The sequence below is a fragment of the Hylobates moloch genome, unplaced genomic scaffold, assembly GCF_009828535.3.
Source record: "Hylobates moloch isolate HMO894 unplaced genomic scaffold, HMol_V3 SCAFFOLD_19, whole genome shotgun sequence".
NCBI classification, from domain to species: Eukaryota; Metazoa; Chordata; class Mammalia; order Primates; family Hylobatidae; genus Hylobates; species Hylobates moloch.
The window spans coordinates 69,002,763-69,023,451 of NW_026652294.1; the positions used below are offsets into that span (position 1 = coordinate 69,002,763).

General features: G+C 33.3%; 1 protein-coding gene across 16 annotated transcripts in view; it reads left to right on the top strand.

The window, feature by feature from the left end:
• PTPRD (protein tyrosine phosphatase receptor type D) overlaps positions 1–20,689 on the top strand; it is a 2,332,625-nt gene that overhangs the window by 1,049,619 nt on the left and 1,262,317 nt on the right. For all 16 annotated transcript variants that reach the window (XM_058431780.1, XM_058431782.1, XM_058431784.1 and 13 more), the window contains exon 7: positions 13,774–13,823. The gene's annotated coding sequence lies outside the window, so the exon portion shown is untranslated. The remainder of the gene's footprint in view (positions 1–13,773; positions 13,824–20,689) is intronic.

Sequence of the window (20,689 nt, forward strand, 5' to 3'; positions counted from 1 at the left end):
TGAATAAAGGAACTGAATGAACTGAAATCAGCAGGTCATTTATGAAGACACTTTTATTTTTTCTCCCTTCTGTTTTCCAGTTCTGCTCTATGGGTTAGTCCTTATCGCTGCGTATGGTTAAAATCCTTGCAGGTTCCATAGCTCCACTGGGACTATATTTTTCTGTTATTGATACATGATAGTTTACATATTTAGGGGTACAGATGATTGTTACATGTTTGGAATGTGTTATGATCAAGTCAGGATATTTGAGATATCCATGATCTTGAGTATTATTTCTATGTGTTGGTATAATTTCAAGTCCTCTTTTCTATTGCTTTGAAGTATACAAAATACTGTTGCTAGGTATAGTCACTTTAGTCTGCTAACCAACATTAAAACTTATTTCTTCTAATTATGTGTTTGTACCTATTAATCAACCTCTCTTTATCCTCCCATTCCAACCACCAACCCATCCCAGTCCCTACTATTTACCGTTCTATTCTCTATGAGATCAATTTGTTTAGCTCCCACATATGAGTAAGAACATGCAGTATTTGTCTTTCTGTGACTAGATTATTTCAACTTAATGACCTCCAGTTCCATCCAGATCCCCAGAGCAGCAGCATCAACATCACCTGGGAACTTGGTTTAGAAATGCTACTTTTGAATCCCACTCCCCAGTGAGGGAATTAGTGAGACCCCCTAGCCTTTCTGATGTACTCTGAAGTTTGAGAAGCACTGTAATATCTCATACTTAGATAGAAGGAAGCAAACTGGTCTTTTGTGGGCTGCCATTGGGAATCAGTTACCATAGTGAGCACTTCAATTAAATTACCTATTAATAGTTCTAACAGCATATAAATCTGTGTCATTAGCAAGCCCCTCTGCTATCTAGATCTATGCCCATGAGCAAGTAATTTCACTGTTCTGTGCCTAAGTTGATTTGTCTGTAAAATATAATAGAAGCGCCTACCACTTAGAGTTGTTAGGAGAATTTCATAGATTAGTATATTAAAAACCCTAAAACACATGTAATGTGTACATGTATTTGCTTATATCATTACTATTATCTCTTATATATTAGTATTAACAATTACAATTATCATTTAGGCCTCTGTAAGTTAAGTAACTTGCTGGATGTAATACAACTAAAATAGTAGAAGCCTGAAGTTGATTCTAGCTTTATTTTCCTCTAAGATAATTTTTTATCTCCCCTCTTTACAACAATTATATTCACATAACACATTTTATTAGCTATATACACATACATTTCCTCCTCTCATACTTTTCAACATTGCTATGATAGGCTGGTTTCCTTAATTCAACATCACAGGAGAGAGTGATGACTTATGCTCTCCAGTATCTGAAATGACACTTAGGAACATAGATGTTCAATAAGTGCTTGCTAATTGATGAAGAAGAATAAGGTTATGACCAATAACTTCTTCAAACACTGATAAAATGGAATAAATGTGATAAACTAATAAAATCAGAGATTGTAGAAATCACGTTAAAGTGATGTATCTCTTTTTTTCCCCTCTATTTTTGACAGTCATATCACAGAGTGGCCTAGGTCTGTACACAGGATTAAATATTTAGATGTTCTCTGACTATATCCCTTTCCATTTATCAATGTCCAACCTATTTAGCATAAACGGTAGAGAAACATGTGAGTATGGGTTTTTCTGTTTTAAAAATGGCATTTAATTTATTCAACTAAAGATTTTTCACCTCATAGAATGTAGGAAATAACGTTGTGCCTTAAGATTAACTAACTTATCCTGAATATAGTTTGTATAGGTTTCATACTGAGCAACTGACAGCTTAGAAGAAGCAATAATGTTCAATGAAAATATTTTTATTACTAAAAAATGCCTGGTACATAAAACTCAACTCATAAGAATTATAATCTTACTGCGTGCTTATGACTACATAATCATTCTCATTATGCCAATTATACTAGATTTGTTTGTATTAGCAAGTATTCGTTAAACCAGTATACTCTCAAACATTATACTCTTCTTTGCTTATAGAAGGATGAGACAATCTGATCTCAAGAACCAAATAATGAGGTCTACAACAAAACTACTGGCTGAGTTGAGGGATGGCCCTGTGATTAGAAGGGGAAAAAGAAATATGAGAGATGAGAGACTGAATATAAAAATGGTTAACAGCCAGAACATATGTGACAAAACTCTGACCTACCACCTCCACAGCAACTAGCCCAGGAAACCAAACCACAACCTCTGCAATTGGTTCAGAATGGCCAGGACGTTGGGGACATTTTCAGGTCACTGATTACCAACTTCTTTAATTTTTATCCACTGCTTCCAATTGAGAACTAACCAGAGGAAGCCAAATATATCTCCCAAAGCAATCACATAGGTTGCTCTACTTCTAGTTAGCCTGTTTCCAGTTTCTCCGTGTTCATTTATCTGCAATCAGAACACTCCTCAAGCCTTCCCTTTTTATTCACTGTTAGGTTTTCCTGCTCCCCTACGTACCTTTGAGTCTCTGGCAAATGCAAATGATGCATGGCTGACTCCCTTGCTGTAGCCAACTGCAAATAAATAGTATCTACTTATTCACATCTGGATGGTCTTTCTTCATTTTCATGAAGACAACAGAGGTAGAATAATTGGGCTTGAAAAATAATTGGATGAAGGGATGAAAAGAAAGGGAAGAATCAGTAATGACTAGCCTTTTAGGTTTGTGTGAATGACAAGTTTGAAGTGTCACTAATAGAAAGAAAAATCCAAGGAGCAAAGTGGGTTTTAGCAGGAAGGGGATAAATTTTGTTTGGACATTTTTAATTCAAAGTAATTGTGCAATATGTAGGTAGAAATATCTAGCAAGAAGTTTGAAAAGTAGCACCTAGACCAGAAATACATTCAGATCTAGAAATACTAATTTGGAAAGTTAAGATGTAAATTGAAGATGAAACTTGTAAAGATGAAGATTTCAACCAAGTGTCTAAGTACAAGTTCATATAGGAATAAGTAGAAAGAGGACAGGATCAGAAAATATATTCCTACCTCCTTGATTGTTGCATTCACTCAAACATCCCTGAGCACAGCTTTGCCCCTAGGCATTGTGTCTGCCACTGAGATAAACATGCTGTCAAACTGGGAAGTTTTACATTCAAAGTACTGGGAAGAAGAGAAAATAAAGGCAAAGACAATAAGATGTAATCATGAGAACATAAAAACATAATGAAACAAAAATGATAATAATCCAAAACTAGAAGGCAGTTTGTAATTCCTGGAAAAAGAGAATTTCATGAAGGAAGAAGTGGTTAACTTCTGTGCGCTGTAAATTTTCCAGGGTGATGATGACTTTAAAAGGAACATGGAATTTGATGTCTTGGCATCCTTGTGGATGTTCAATAAAAGGCATCATTATAGTTTTTTGGGTGAAAAAAAATGTTGGAAATCATAAGAAGTGTAGAGCATCCACACAAGAAGAAAATAAAAGAAAGCTTGAAGACTCAGGATGGTCAAGGGCAAAGCTCTCCAGGAGAGATAAGCCTTGACATTACAGATTGAAAGTAAAGATAAAGTGGAGAATGAGAAATTTGTTGTCATTAGAAAAAGCATAAAGGGTGCATGGTAATTCAGGACTGAAAAGAGGGGATGAAAGCAAAACTATGAGGAGGAAGGAGAGAGATCCTTTCTTGGAAATAAAGTAATAGAAGAGGAATGGTTGAAGATGCACATGGATTTTTGAAGTGTAGAATAACGAAGTTGAAGTTGTTCTCATGGATAACTTTCATCCACTTAATATGTGAACAAGTCATGTCATAGCAGGAGAGAGAAGCAGGTACAAAATGGGAGGGAGTTGGAGATATTTTATTTTAGTGGCTACAGCATTACGAATGTAATGGTTAGGTAATTGTAGAGAGAGAATAGTGACGGTGAAACATGAGCAACATAGAGGTTTAGTTGTGTGGTAGCATAGCAAATAATAATAATAATAATAGATGAAATAAAATGTTTTAATGTAGTAGTTTTCTTTTCCAAAAATTAAAAGGTTGATAGGGTTTATGAAGCATCATCTAACTGAGATGGGGTAGATTTGAGTGAGGGGAGATTAAGGTGGAGACAGAGGTTGCAGGGCACATCATATATATAAACTATTTCTGAGATAAAGAAACCGTGGCTTAGGAAGCTTTACATAGCTTGCTAGTATTACTAAAATGAAGCTTCTAATGCATGTTTTTGGGATGGGGCCTGAGATTCTGTATTCCTAAGAAGGCAGAATTATCAGAATCTGTATTTCAACAAAAATCCAGGTGATTTTTATGTGCTTTTGAGTTTGAGAGGTACCACTGCTTACTTAGCTTCTGCCTCTGAGTTGCCAATTGGCAAAAAAAGTATGGTAAGGATGAAGGAAGAAGAGAATACAGGATACTTTCAGGGCTTGATTAAAGTAGCCAACCATGGCGAGTAAGATAGAAAGGGACAAGTGGCACCGATATGCTGCTGTATATTTTCAGAATAGGGAGTGATAAGGATCCGCTAGTCATAATGGCAACTGTAAGACTGAGTCTCCAAGCTTATCTGAGTTTTAGTGCAGCAGCTGAAGTAAAATGAAAATGAATGTTGTCATAGTTACCATGAATTTACATAAAGGCTATACCAATCTTGTGAACTTTCACATGGACTTACAGATTTTTCAATATTACTATCTCCAGAAATGAAAGGATCATTATATTATGCTGGGAGTTACAATTTATAATTTCTTCTTAAATGCATAGTTATCTATAACAACGCAACTTTATGATGAGTATTATTATTTCTTTAGGTTTTACCACTTAATGTGGCTCATTGTCAACTAAGGAAAATTATGACAATGTCATTCATGAAAAAGAGTTCAGAGGACGTTTTTGGAATGCACCCATGTATAGATTGAGGTTATTGTTGTCAATCTTTTCAACACGGCATCAAACATTTTAATAAGATTTTAGTGTTTTGAATAATTTAGAGAGGCATTTTTCTGAGCAGTAATGCCTAAGAGTCAAAATATTAAACATAAGGATGTATAAAGTTTCAGTTAAGAGACATAAATTCCCACTTGCTAAATGGATTGTTTAATGTTATTTTATATATCATTGATACCCAAAATATTTGTAATCATTTTCATTGTATACCTTTTGAATTAGTATGAAACTTTGTTTAGAGGTTTTGACATTTTGGATTTTGTGAGCATAATTTAAGAATAGATACTCATTCAGTGAGGAGGATATCAAAGGCACTACAACCAACAGGCTAAAATACAAATTCCTGACTATATTATTTATTGGCAACACTTTCCATAGATTTTTTTTAATCACATATTTTGTTATGTAGTAACAAGTAAACTTTCAAATGACTTTCAATTGTATAATGAAATTCCAACAAACGCTCTGGGAGGTTAATGGTTTTTCTTGGTGTTAATTCATGAGTAGCCTTTATCTTCTTTCCAGTAGGTTTTAGACAATGGAAGACAGAGATTATAGTTTTTTCTTATTTTATTCATCCTAATATATACTAACGCGTTAATGCATTATAGCAGGTTCAGAAATTCAGACAAATCTGAGCCTCCGGAAGAATATACCACACAAATGTCTTTGTAAAGTATAAAATGCATTTAAATTATTTAAGAGATAACCTAATAGTGTAAGGAACTTTTAAATATAACAGCTTTATTGAGATATAATTTCATCATCCCAAAAGTAATTCTTTACCCATTAGCAGTTATTCCCCATTCCTCCTACCCTTTATTCTCTGATAAACTTTAATCTGCTTTCTGTTTCCATAGGATTTATTTATCTCTCAAATCCAAGAAATAATCCACCCAAATCTGAGATAACATGCCACGCTGTCATTTGATCTAGATACCTCCTATTTTAATTGCTTTACTTGGGAGTCTGATAAACAAAGAGGTTGGGGTGGCCTCTTATGATACAAAATGACTGCTGGAGCTCCAGGCGTTAATTCTGCAATCTAACCAGAAATTTAAATTAGGGACGGAGGGACAAAGATGAACATGTCTCTTAACATTCACTGACACTGTTTAGATGTTGCTTACCCAACGTCTACCTGTGTGCTTTTGCTAGAACTTAATCTTATGGCATTGAGACTAAGGATTGTTGTCTTATTGCAAGTGGTCATGAACTTAGCAAAAAATAAGTAAAGTAAGATGGATGTTGAGGGATAACTAAAAGTTTCTGCCATAGTGTTAAACCCACTCAACCTTATATAAAACTTTTCAAGCTAGATTTTGGAATACCAAATGAAATATCCTGGAAGAGATTATAGAATGCAATTGTACAATGTCTAGTAGCTTTTGAAGTGGCAATACAATATACAGTTATTAAACATTAGTAACCAGAATATCAAATCTATTATGTTTTTGTCTTATTTGTCACTTTAACCTCACATTATAGTATAGTAGTGGCTGGTAAATAATTGTTTAGTAAATATTTGTGGAATAAATGTATAAATTACTTAACAAGCATTATATACCATTTTATTCAATAGATTTACATACATTATTCATAGGATAGTGTGCTAGTCTCACCACTTGCCAGTCATTCCAACTTTTCCAGGGTTTAAGATCTTTTTTGTAAGAAATAAGTTAGGCATTGATTAAGACATTGAGAAGATTTTGATAAGGTAAACTCTAACACCTAAACACAGGGCATTTTTTTCCCAAGGTTCTATCCAGTTATTATTTCTTTATTGCAACACTTAGATGGTCATTGATTATTTATTGAGAGTTTATAATGTGCAAGGTTTTACTGAAACAGTCTACATTTTTTCCCAAATATGTTGCCTACAATTATAATAGGAATTGTGTTTCCGAGATGATAAGCTTCACAGTCTTGAAAGATTAGAGTTCAAAGTTGTTATTTTTTAAAGCGTTTATTTGCATTTTTCTAAATGGATAGAAGGTTATCTGGTTTTGCAAGAAAGTGTTTCTGATAACCTGTGCCAAAATCATTCTTATATTACCTACAATTTACATATTTTGTAACAATATTATGTATTCTAAAATTTATTGGCAGAAAACTCTAGAATTTGGCATGTCTGATAAATAATGCATAGGTTCAATTTAGCATTTAATGAGCTAGGTACTGTGGGGCTGTCACTATCTAAAATTAATTATAATTTATTAGAGTTGCAAGACTAGAAGCTTTTTAATCTATTTACTATTCTTATAGATCTATAAAAAATTGAGAATATAGTTATGTATCTGCTTTATGAAGATACAATTTTAGGTTTCTTTCTAAATTGACTTAAATGCAAGCCCCCTATTTCTTTCACAGGTCCTCTCCTTTAAAAGAATCTGATCAACACAGTGAACACACAACTCACAGAATGGAAGATAATATTTGACAACTACACATCTGACAGGGACAGTTTATCCAGAATTTACAATGAACTCAAACAACTTAACAACAACAACAAAACAAATCCCATTAAAAAGTAGGCTAAGGGCTGGGCACAGTGGCTCATGCCTGTAATCCCAGCACTTTGGGAGGCTGAGGTGGGTGGATCACAGGAGGTCAGGAGTTCGAGACCAGCCTGGCCAACGTGCTGAAAGCCCATCTCTACTAAAAATACAAAAATTAGACAGGTGTGGTGGTAGGCTCCTGTAATCCCAGCTGTTCAGGAGAATTGCTTGAATCATGGAGGCGGTGGTTGCAGTGAGCTGAGATCACGCCACTGCACTCCAGTCTGGATGACAGAGCAAGACTGTCTCAAAGAAAAAAAAAAAAAAAAGTAGGCGAAGGACATGAATAGACACCATTCAAAAGAAAACATACAAATGGCCAACAAGCGCATCAAAAATGCTCATCATTACTAATCATCAGAAAATGATTAAAGTTAAAACTACAATGTCATATCATCTTACATCAATCAGAATGGCTATTAACAAAAAGACAAAAAAATGTTGGCAAGGACACAGAGAAAAGGGAAGACTTAAACACTGTTGGTGGGAATGTAAATTAGTACAACCTCTATGGAAAACAGTATGGAGATTTCTCAAAGAACTAAAAATAGAACCACCCTTTGATCCAGCAATCCCACTACCTGATATATACCCGAAGGAAAAGAAATCATTGTACCAAAAAGATACCTGTACTCATATGTTTATTGCAGTTCTATTCACAATAGCAAAGTTATGAAATAACCTATCAACAAATGATAGAATAAAGAAAATGTAATAGATGCAGACATGCACACACAATAGTATGGAACACTATTCGGCCATAAAAAAGATGAAACATGTCTTTGAAGCAATATGGATAGAACTGGATGTCATTATCTTAAGTGAAACAACCCAGACACACAAGGAAAAATACTACATATTCTGTCTTATAAGTGGGAGCTAAATAATATGTTCATATGGACTTAGAGCTTGGGTTGATACACAGTGGAGACTCAGAGGGTAAGGGAGTGGGAGGGAGATGAATGATGACAAATTACTTAATGGGTGCAACGGATATTATTCTGGTAATGGACATACTAAAAGCCCTGACTTCACCACTATGTGATATATACATATAAGCAAATTAAACTTATACCCCACAAATTTATACAAACAATCTGTATCTCTAAGCTACATCTAACTGAAGGGTAGGAGAGTTTGTGCTTAAAACTCAACTGTAGCTGAACATACAGGGAGGGGAACAACACTTACTGGGGCCTGTTAGAGGAGGTGTGGAGGTGGCAGGGGAGGATTAGGGAAAAGAGATCATGCATGCTGGGCTTAATACCTAGGTGATGATTTGATAGGTGCAGTAAACCACCACGGCACACGTTTACCTATGTAAGAAGCCTACACATCCTGTACGTGTACCGCAGATCTTAAAAAATAAAATAATTATTTTAAAAACTCAACTATATTACTTACTAGCTCACTGTCCTTAGATATATTTGTTTACCTTTCTAGTCAGTGTTCTTATTTATACAACATAGATGCTCATAATACCTGATAGGATTGCTATGGAGATTAAATGAGATGAACTTAAAGACTTTGACACACTTCTTGGCACTTAGTATGTGTTCAATAAGTGTTAACTGTAGTTATTAATGCGGACCAGCCCACTAAGATGATATTAGACTCATAATAAATGTATAATTACTTGACTCCTAAAACTGAAAAGAATAAATGCATATACGTGTATTGAAATAGCACTTGTAAGAATACCATACAATGATCAACGATCATATAGAGATGGAATGACTAAGCGCATAGGCTCTGAACCAAGGCTCCCTGGGTTAAAAATGTGTATATTAAAGAACAACATACTTATAGCTCAGTTTTATCTTTAAGGTAGAAATTTAATTATCAGAATTAAATGGATTAATACATAAAAATACTGGGCCAGGCACAGTGGCTCACGCCTGTAATCCCAGCACTTTGGAAGGCCAAGTGGGTGGATCACAAGGTCAGCAGATCAAGACCATTCTGGCTAACACAGTGAAACCCCATCTCTACTAAAAATACTAAAAATTAGCCGGGCATGGTGGCGGGCGCCTGTAGTCCTAGCTACTTGGGAGGCTGAGGCAGGAGAATGGTGTGAACCCGGGAGACGGAGCTTGCAGTGAGCCCAGATCTTGCCACTGCACTCCAGCCTGGGCAACAGAGTGAGACTCCATCTCAAAAAAAAAAAAAAAAAAAAAATACATAAAAATACTGAGACCAGGATCTTACATACATTATATGTTTGGTAAATGTTATCTACTAATATTATCCTATCCTGGTGTGTGACTTAACTGGGATTTTGAATTTAATTAACTTCAGGTTCTATTTTGACTTTACAACATATTGATAGTAAGATTTTTTGTAGTTTATTCAGGCAATTGTTAGCTTTCAATCTCTTCTGTGAAAATGTGGAAAATAATCTCTAATATATGAAACTTTTCTGAGCATCGATAGAGGATACATGAGATAAAACGTAGAAATCCTATTACAGTACTATTTATTGCTGATTAAATATTGTTTTCCTAAACCCAACAAACTGCCCTTAAAATTATTCCCAATCATTTTGAAGTATTTATAATTATTTAAAATTATTATTTAAAATGATTTTCTAATTTTTATATTACCAAATAATTTTTATTCAATTTCCTCTCCCTCCCCCAAATTTTTGGACTCCCTGCAAAATTAAGTCAACATGAAGTAATGCACTCTAATTCTTTTTAACGAGGAAGAAATCACCATCTAAGATACCAATTTCATGAATTTCTCCAAACACTACATCATAGATCCAATAAATCCATTCATTAAAGGCATTTATCTACACAAATACTAAAATAATACTAAAAATTGTACTCAAATGTATAACTTTTCAAGATTTCTGTAGCAATTTCACAGTCATTCAAACACAGCTCTGAAGAATGTCTTATTCAGCGTGGTAAGGTTAGGATACCAGAATTATAACATTATCAATAATTTCTGTTGTTTTTGGCTTACTTGGCTTAACATCAGTGCTTTCTGAATGGTTGTTCCTCAAATAACTAGTACAAATGAGAGAAGTATATCTGATCCACATTTTTTTTTCTTTTTCTTTTTTTTGAGACGGAGTCTTCCTCTGTCACCCAGGCTGGAGTGCAGTAGTGCAATCTCGGCTCATTACAACCTCTGCCTCCTGGGTTCAAGCTATTCTCTGGCCTCAGCCTCCCAAGTACCTGGGACTACAGGTGTGCACTACCATACTCACCTAATTTTTGTATGTTTAGAAGAGAAGGAGTTTCACCATGTCGGACAGGCTGGTCTTGAACTCCCAACCTCAGGTGATCCACCTGCCTCAGCCTTCCAAAGTGCTGGGATTACAGGCGTGAGCCACTGTGCCCGGGCTGATCCAATTCATTTAGCTAGAATCTTATGTGAAATAAAAGTTCTTAAAATTTATCAAGGATAAGACTCTAACCTAGTGTCAATGTCTCTGACAGTTTAATAACTAGTCCTTCATCACAAATCTCTTCTCTGAAAATAGTTATTTATGCACATCGTGTTAAAATAAATGCTTTCCTTTTTATTTATTTTTATTTATTTATTTTTTGAGACAAGGTCTCACTTTGTCCCCCAGGCTGGATGCAGTGGCACAATCTTGGCTCACTGCAGCCTCAATTTCCAGGGTTCATGTGATCCTTCTTTCTGAGCCCCTAAATGGCTGGGAGTCCAAGCACACGCCACCACCCCTGGCTAATTGTATTTTTTTGTAGAGATGGGATTTCTCCATGTTGCCCAGGCTGGTCTCGAACTCCTAGGCTCAAGCAATCTGCTTGCCTCAGCCTGCCAAAGTGCTGGGGTTACAGATATGAGCCACCATGCCCAGCCAATGCTTTCCTTTTTAAATGTATCTTTACCTGAGTCAAGCTCCACAAATCATTGAAAATGGTAAATTAAAGTTGGAATAAACTGTATTTCTGCTTTGACCTTCTTGTATGCCTAAAATTACCTCTCTGGTTTGGATTTGTCCTTGGAAGACCAATTAGTCAAATACTTTGAATATCATTTCTGGAATCCCTGAACTTAAATATGAGCTATGACTTACAATCTACATACCCAACATATCTGATCAGTGTAACAACGTCAGTAATACAAGGATGTCTTTCGGATTTATTGTTAATATCGAAATATTCACTTTCAAATATAGATAAACATTCTAGATAGAACAAAAAGACATAAATCTCTTTATGTGCTTTTTATGTTGAAATTCCATCATTCTGTTAAAAGTGTCAATTTGGTATTGCAAATATGCAACAGTGCCTGCAGGAGTAATCTAGCATCTGATCGTGCTAAAAGAAATTATTGTTTCTGCACTGTAATATTAAAACCTTAAAGCTTGACTTTAAACTTTTAATAATAAAATAGTAATAACAATTAAAACTTTTGTGTATCCAAGAAGTTTATTCTACAATGGTAATATTTAGCTTCAGCCAAATGTTAATTCTAATACTCAACCTTTTAACATTTAACCAAAATTTAATTTGCTGCACCTCTAGATAAAAAGGGAGGGCAAGAAAGAAGGTCAGTCTAATTCATTGATTGACTTTTTAAAGTACTAGCATTTCAAATCACACTAGATTTCTGAGAGGATTCTCGTCTCACAAATGTCAATAAGGAATAGATCTCCTGAAATCATCTCTACCCTTGCTACTGGAGGGTCAATGAAAGCAGAAAGTGACACTGAATGAATGAGCCCGGGAGGTCTACTAGAAGAATTGCAATGTACTCCTTTGCACCTCTGTGATAGTGACATTTTGTTTTCCTCATCAAAAAGAGAAACATTTTATACCACCTCTCAAGTGGTTCATTTTACTGTCAGATTCACTTTCACATATGATAATCCCTCCTGACAATGAAGTATTATTCCTTCATCAAATAAATGAAGTTATGTAAACTATTTTCTTCAATTATGGTAGAAACTAGTTGAAACAGTTTAATACATAAACAGCTGAGAAAAACACATTCTCCCAAAACAGTACAAACAATTAAAGAATTGACATAAAAGACTCAATCTATTATAATTTTTCTATTTTAAATTATACAGCAATTAGCTACAGATTACACAGTAGAGCACCTACTTGTAGACCTACCAGTCATTCATGGATTTTCTTAAGTACTTAGTTTGCAAGTACTACTAATTTCTTCGTTGAGGGTAGAAGTTAAATATTTCATTTTCTTCTATTGTTCATATGTAATAGTATCTATCAAACATTAAACAAACTTGATGGCGAATAATGTGTGTTGATTAAGTTACCACTGCATCAAAATGAGAAAACTTTTACAAAGGGCTCAGTAACTATTTTTTTTTCTTTTTTCTTTCTTTTTCCTTTTTTTTTTTTTTTTTGAGACAGAATCTTGCTCTGTCACCCAGGCTGGAGTGTAGTGGCATGGTCTTGGCTCACTGCAACCTCTGCCTCCCGGGTTACAGCAATTCTCATGCCTCAGCCTCCCAAGTAGCTGGGACTAAAGGTGTGTGCCACCAAACATGGCTAATTTTTGTATTTTTTAGTAGAGACAAGGTTTCACCCTATTGGCCAAGCTGGTCTCGAACTCCTGACCTTGTGATCTGCCCACCTCTGCCTCCCAAAGTGCTGGGATTACAGGCGTGAGCACTGCACCTGGCCTCAGTAACTATTATGTAAAGTCACACACAATGGTAACTGGCATATTTTAAAGAGGATTTAAAGACAATAATAATAACTAGCATGATTATTAAATCAAATAAATAATTTAGGATTTATAGTGAACGATGGAGTACCGTACAGCCTTTAAAATTATTACATACTTTATAGAATATATCATGGAGAGTTATTTATTAGTGATTAAAATGGATAAAGCAAAGATAAAAAGTAGGATTGCGGTATGATAGCCACATTTGTGTACATGTTTGCACATGTATATGTCGGGATGTATGTTATATCTGACATTGTTAAATGAATGTAACAGAGAAGTTATCTAACAAAATACATTAAGCTTGCAAATGTATCCATCACCTATAGTCTTACAAGAAGCAAGTAGACAATAATTGTCTGCTTGTTTGTCATCACTGCATTAAAGACCCCAAATTAGAATAATTAATCTTAAATCACAGTCCTTTGATGTAAGATGCGTAACTGTTAATGCTATTTCAGACAAATACTGTAGTCAAAAATGTTTGCCAAGTGATATGCACACTAATTGCTCGTATAATAACATTTCTCATATTGAATTACTAACCTCTTAAGGTTCTCTAATTTAAGTTGAATGCTAGTACTAATAAAGAATGTTTTGGGTTATACTTTCTAGGTCTCAGGGTGGTGAACTTTCTCTTTGAATTCCTAACCTGTGAGCTTACGGTAAGATTATAATTAATTTACCTAATTTTAGAGTTATTTTCATTACCCCTTTTTGATCATGTCCAGTTTTCTTTAAATAAAGGAAATTCAAATAAGTCATTTGATATTTAACCATAAATGTTGAAGAAATTATGTGATGTTTTCTATCAAAATGTTTATGTTCTTGGATAGATTATAGTAATACAGTTATTTGATATAGTCTTTGATAGATTTCTATGTAAATTTTTAGGCATGGCCCACAAAGGTAAAGATCAATACTACTGAAAACAGTTCTTTGAACATGAATAACAATTTTGTCCATTAAATTTTTCATAATGAAGTCTATTTGACGGCCATGAGTTATTGAAAGTAAAACTTGTTTTATCATCTGTCAAGGTGTATCAAAATTGGGTCCTTCCATGAAGCTTGATTTTAGAGCTCCAGGAAGTTGAGAGTAAAGTATGTAACTATGGAAATAAAATGATAATAAATAACAAGTGACTTCTAAGGCAATTTTTAAGGCTTTAATTATTCATTAACTTCTGTGGTTATATGTATTCAATAAGCTTTGTCAAAAATGTGAGTCTGGATTATATTAATAATTGACTACAGAATATACATAAATATGAGTTTATTTGTGTTAATTGTGAAACTGATGAAATTAATTTTCACTAAGCCAACTTTCAGAGTTTATCTGTTGCTTAATAGTAAACATAATAAAGATTTACCTTATAATAAATATATGAAATCCAGATAATGTGGGCATTTGTATCATACATTTTATACTTGGGGGAAATGACATCCTTGGAAGCACAAAGGTCGTTGATTAAAACTCCTATTTGGGCATATAGCATTTTTGCAGTGTATCTTGAAAAATATGTTTTAAAATGATTGTAGATAACAACCATCTCTACGAACTATAAGGCATACTTTTTCATTACTTTTTAAAGAAACACTCAACATAACATAGGATTATTTAAAACAAGTATCTTATAGGAGGAAAGTGAAATTCTTCTGCCCTACCAGGTGGACTTTGCTGATAATGGGAGAAATTTGGAGAAATTATTTAGATACACTTTGAGTAATAATTTTATCCCCAAGTACTTATTTTTAAGTTTTAAATTATATTTCACAAATACACCTGAATGAACTTTTTAAATAAATTATTTCAATTTATAATAAGAAACAAAAATATTCTAAAAAATTACTATTATCTCCAGTGTTTTAATTATCTTGTATACATAGAGAAAATTACTTATATCTTAAGTGCACAGTCTTAGTGAATTGTTACAAAATGAATTACACCCATATAACCAATACTAACATAAGTTTGTTTTTTTTAAAAAAAAAAGAACATTAGAGTACTTTGAAGTCCTGTTATACCCTTTCTAGTCACTAAACCTACAGAGCATAAGCAATATCTTCACTTCTAGAAGTATACAGATCATAAGCAGTATCTTTGCTTCTAGAATATAGAAAAAGGAGCCTCCTTTTCTATATTCTATAAACGAAATCATACAGTAGGTACTGCTTTGTTTCTTTTGCTCAATATTATGTTTGTAAAATTGTGTGCAGTGGTAAATTGCTCATTTTCATTGCTGTGTAGTATTTAACTGTGTGGATAGACCAAATTATTAACCATTTCTAATATTGAAAGGCACTTAAGTAGCTTCCAGACTTTGGCTTTGTCAGTAGTGTTGATTTGGATATCAGGAACATGTGTTTTTGGAGAACATGTATGTATTTTATTGCGTACATAGAATATGCACATGTTCTGCTTCAGTACATATTGACAGTTCATAAGTGTGTATCAGTTTTAGGAGCAGGATACAAGAGTTCAGTTGCTCCCTATAGTCACTAACACTGGGGTTTTTCATCCTAACTTCAGCAGTTTGGGTATGTGAATAGGGGTATTATAATTGGAATATCTTGAATATTAATGTTATTAAACATTTGTTTTTGCTCTTATTTCTCATGTGGTTACACTATTTGTTGAAACGTCCTAAAACTTTTGCCTTTTTTTTTCTTACTGGATTATCTGTCCTTTATTATTGGGTTATGTTTATACGTACACTGATCTATATATATATATATATATATATACACACACACACACACACACACACACACACATATATACACACATATATATACATATATATGCACACACATATATATACATATATATGCCATTGTATATATCCAATAGAGGATTTAAAACTACCAATTAATAAATCAGCATTAATTCTTTCTTAAAATTTAGAATCAATTCTGCAAATGTGTAGTTGCCACAGATTACATTGTCCTTTTATGTATGGTTTTTGAATTGCATGTGTTTTTCCTCATGAAGTAATAATCCTGATTTAAATATATTCTTAGACTAACATTCTTACATTCTTAAATGCATTCTCAAAACTCACCATAGCCAACTATGAAAGTGTCAATTATGGGTTTGAAAATCAGTCATGATAGAAGTATTTTCACAACATAGTTTGAGAAACACCAAAAATAATGGCTTTATTTTTCCTTCTGGAGAGCTAGTTGTGAAATATTTACCAGAGCACCACTGAATATTTGCACTTTATATTCAACTCTTTGGTGGGTTTTCTCATTACTCTCTGGATGATATATTTTGATGAACAGAAGTTCTTAATTTTGATTTATTTCTGTTTATTAGAGTTCTTTTCATTTTCCTTCTATGATCAAAGCTTTTATGTCCTATTTAAGATATTTTTGCCTTATCTGTTGATACTAAGATATTATGGTTTCTCTAAACGCTTTATTGTTTAAACTTTTATAGTTAATGGACTCCACGTGTTACATCGTTCTATGTTTATTACCTTGTGAATTTAAGATAAATAGATTTGCATTAGAATTGTAATTGCTCTGTATATGTTTTAATGTTTTATTATAAAATTCATACATAAATATTAATACATTGATATGTAGTTATTTAATAATTTAATGTATCTATTAAAATAAGCAACATGTAGTATTTTGTTAGGTCAATATATATATATTTGTGAATTGCCCATTATAAGTTTCATGCAATAATTAGTTATGTGGCCACAATTTTGAAATGAAAATTCAGCACTATAAGAAAATTATTTTACTTTAAGCCTAAATGAATTATGATAATTTATTTCCATAAGATATTATTAAGTGAACCAAAAACATGCAATATGAATGTTCTATAGGATCATTAAAATATCAGAATGTTGGGCTAGCCTTTAAGCATTTGAATGTAATCATTGTTAAAATATATTTATTGCTTCTAAAATATTATGTCTAATAAGTTATATAAGCGTGTAACAGCCATAATAAATACAGCCTTAAGTATTATCTACAGAATACTATTATATGCACTTCATTAAGATTTTATTTAATACTTGTGAGATATATATAAAGAAGAGAGAGAGACATATATATCTTTTTTTGTTTGTTTTAAATTTTTCACCAAAAACACAACTTGTTTTGTGCCGGATAGAAAGGATGGTATAAAAATCAGGATTGTTTATTTTTAAAAATTTTGCATCAGTTATGCAAACATACATGTGTTTGCCACAGGTTGCAGTATACGTGTTTTTAGAATTGCATGTGTTTTTCCTCATGAAGTAACAATCTTAATTTAAATACGTTCTTAGAATGTTTGTTTTTCATCTCTGGGTCCTTAGTCTAAGCCATGTCATGATTTAAGAGTAACTCATATTGTAACACAATGGAAGTAGAACAGCAAAGTAGATAATATCTTATTTTAGTAATTAGCTAATATGTTTCAATTCTTCATAATATTGAAACAATGTAATGAAGAAATGTTGGGGTTTATAGATTAAAATCCTTGAAACTAAAGATGGAATTTTATTAATCCATATATTTGGATATTTGAAGAGCTTGGGATTTGTTTCAGAAGATTTTGTTTGCCTGTTTTTTTCTTTCTGCTTTCTTGCCTGTTTTAGGTAGCCAAACATGATGAAATATTGAGTACAATAATCAAGAGCTAATTAGATGTTTTTCAGTTTTTCTAAATTAGCAATCTCTGTGTCATAATGAAAGCAGGGAAATCAAAGGTAAAACACAAACAGCTGTCTTGAAGATTGGTTCTAAGACTTTAAGTAGCACTAATACTTGGTATCCTCCACTAGCCATTCCAAATAGATAAATAATGAGCTTATCTGAGAAATACAGCATAAGTTATAGAAATAAATATTTCGGGATTTATTTCATGTGTTCCTGAATGTAAGTGATAGTTAAAGGGAAAAATCCAGTTAAGAAACACAAACCACATATAGAGGTAATTGATGCCAGTTAAATTAGCTTAGTTTATTTCCACAGTGGTGACAGGGCTTGGGGAAAAATAAAGTTAAAAGACACACAAGTAACATCCTGCGTGAAGGAAAATAGTGGAAACTGAAGAATTATTGTGCATTATTTGGACCCAAAATTTAAATATTAAATTATGCAATAGAAGTCTAATCTGAAGTCACAAACACCCTTTGAAATCCAAATAATAATAATAATGATGATAATACAATTAGAAAGACATGGGTAAAAAGTTTTGGTAACATAAATGAAGTTTGAATTTGAGATCACTGCATGCACAAATACTGTCTGGAAATTGTTGCTTCCTATTCAATAATGAATTGATTACACAGAATTGTTAAATTGCAGTTTTGTGGGGTTTTTTATTCCCGAAAATGTATATGGGAAAAATGGAGTTCTACTTCTGATGGGCACTTTCAACTTATATTTCTGAAAAACTAGTTCAGTGATATTTACGTGTTACAAAATGCCTCACCTAAATCCTTTAGTCTGAATACATATGGATTATCACCTCTTCGCACCTTTGGATAGATTGTTCCTATCTGGCTAGCTCACACATAATTCTGATTAAATAAATTATCCATCTGTGAATCCCCTAGGCTTAACTTTTAATACTTATACTCTATATGGTTTCCACACTATATCTAGCCTTCCCCCGTTCTCAACATGTCAGGAACAAGTAATTTAGTTTCTGAGACTTTTCTATTTGTCTAAAGGCAAACTTTATCAACCTCTATAAAAATGTGTATGTTATCTTGCTTCCTCTTTAATATACTATGGATATCTGGGAAAATCGAGATTAGACTTTTGTCGATTTGACTTGTTGATAATGAAGTGTTAGGGATAAAAAAGAGCTTTAGAACATATTTAAAATTACTAAAGCCTTTCAATGGCATATATTTAATTCTGGTAGCAATAAAATGGATGGGATTTTATTGTAAAGCTGAGCAGAATTCAGCTTCTAATATGTCAGCTTTACATGACAGATTATTAATAAACTGCCACTGTTATCACATGATACAAATCTTTGGTGACTGCCTTTTTTTAAACTTGAAACTCAAATGTATATTTTAAAGTAAGCTTTACTTTGTAGCTCAGTTCTTTCCTTTAAATACCTTTTTTTTTCCCTCTGCTCTGTAGAAATTATTGTGCCATTTAATCAATGGTTTTAATTTCATTACACTTATAACATTCACAAATTACTAGTGTATCATCTGTGTTCAGATACATGCGCAGATAGTTAGAGGATTATTACTATTATTACTCGCTGTAGATGATGACAGTGACAGAGTAAGAATTAAGAAAATGAATCGACTTTAAACTCGGTATAATGGCAATTACCTAGCAAAATGAGAAAGTGGGCATAGTCCATGTTCTCAACTGATTTTCTTTCTCTCTTTTGTTCACAACTCCTTATTGTAGATACCCATTTTCTACTGCCTACGCATTATTTTATTCAACAAACCCACTAAGCATCTGTATGTACTAGGCATTGGGCTAGTATTGGGAAACAGTCAACTAACAGGGACCCATAGGAAATTTATAGTCCTGGAGGGCTTGTAGGGTCTACAGTCATCCTCCAGCTACAAAAGGGTCTTCATCTGTGAAGTCCTCTATACTACGTGTATATCCTTATCACCCCATCAAAACTTTAGTTACCCATTAGTGGAAAATTAAGAGCTACCTCCCATTAAGTTATAATTAGTAGATGAAGGGACATAGCATCTGATTATGGATAAAAAAAATGTGTAAACGTGTCATAGAGGAAAGCATGTAGGAAAACATATAAATCCATACATGTATGACTCAGTGAGTTGTAAGTAGCATATATTTTCTCACTGTCATAGTTGGATGGTTAATATCAAAACTGTCCACTAGTTGGGCAACGCTGGAAATAAGAGTCCATATTTTCAGTCAGGTATCATTCAGTGTTTATTACATGTCACATACTCTTCTGGATGGTTTTATTTGTATAATGATCTTCTAAGAAATCTGAAATATATTAAAGATGAGAAGGCAGAATATTTGTGAAACTTAGGAAGCCTGATTCTGCTTATAATTAATTGTTTGACCTCACACCCCAGTCATTTATTTTCTCAAGTCTTCCATGTGTTCAAATAAAAAACAAGAAGGATATGCACTATGAATTTTGAATCCTTTCAAGCTTTAAATTTAATTATTCTAATTATATCGGTTGATATGCTTTGAGCCACAAATAACAGGAAGCTAACTTGCTTAGGCTTTAAGAAAGGCTTATTATTATACAAATGAGAAGTTAAGCAGTTGTAGAATTTCCTGGATGACTCACTGACATAATCAAGGGACCTATGTTCTTTTCATCTTTGTTCCCAATGTCCTATCTTAGGTTTGTCCTTGGCCAGAATCCCTCAATATTGAAAGATGTCTGCCATGATTATAGGTTATATATCTAGACACAAGATACCCAGTAGAAAAAAAAAGGGGATTTTGCCTTCTTTTTAATGCCTTAAAAGATTAAGATTTTATGACAATGCCCACTCTTCTGCCTATTGCCAGCAAATACCTTTTCACATCTCTTCTATCAAATG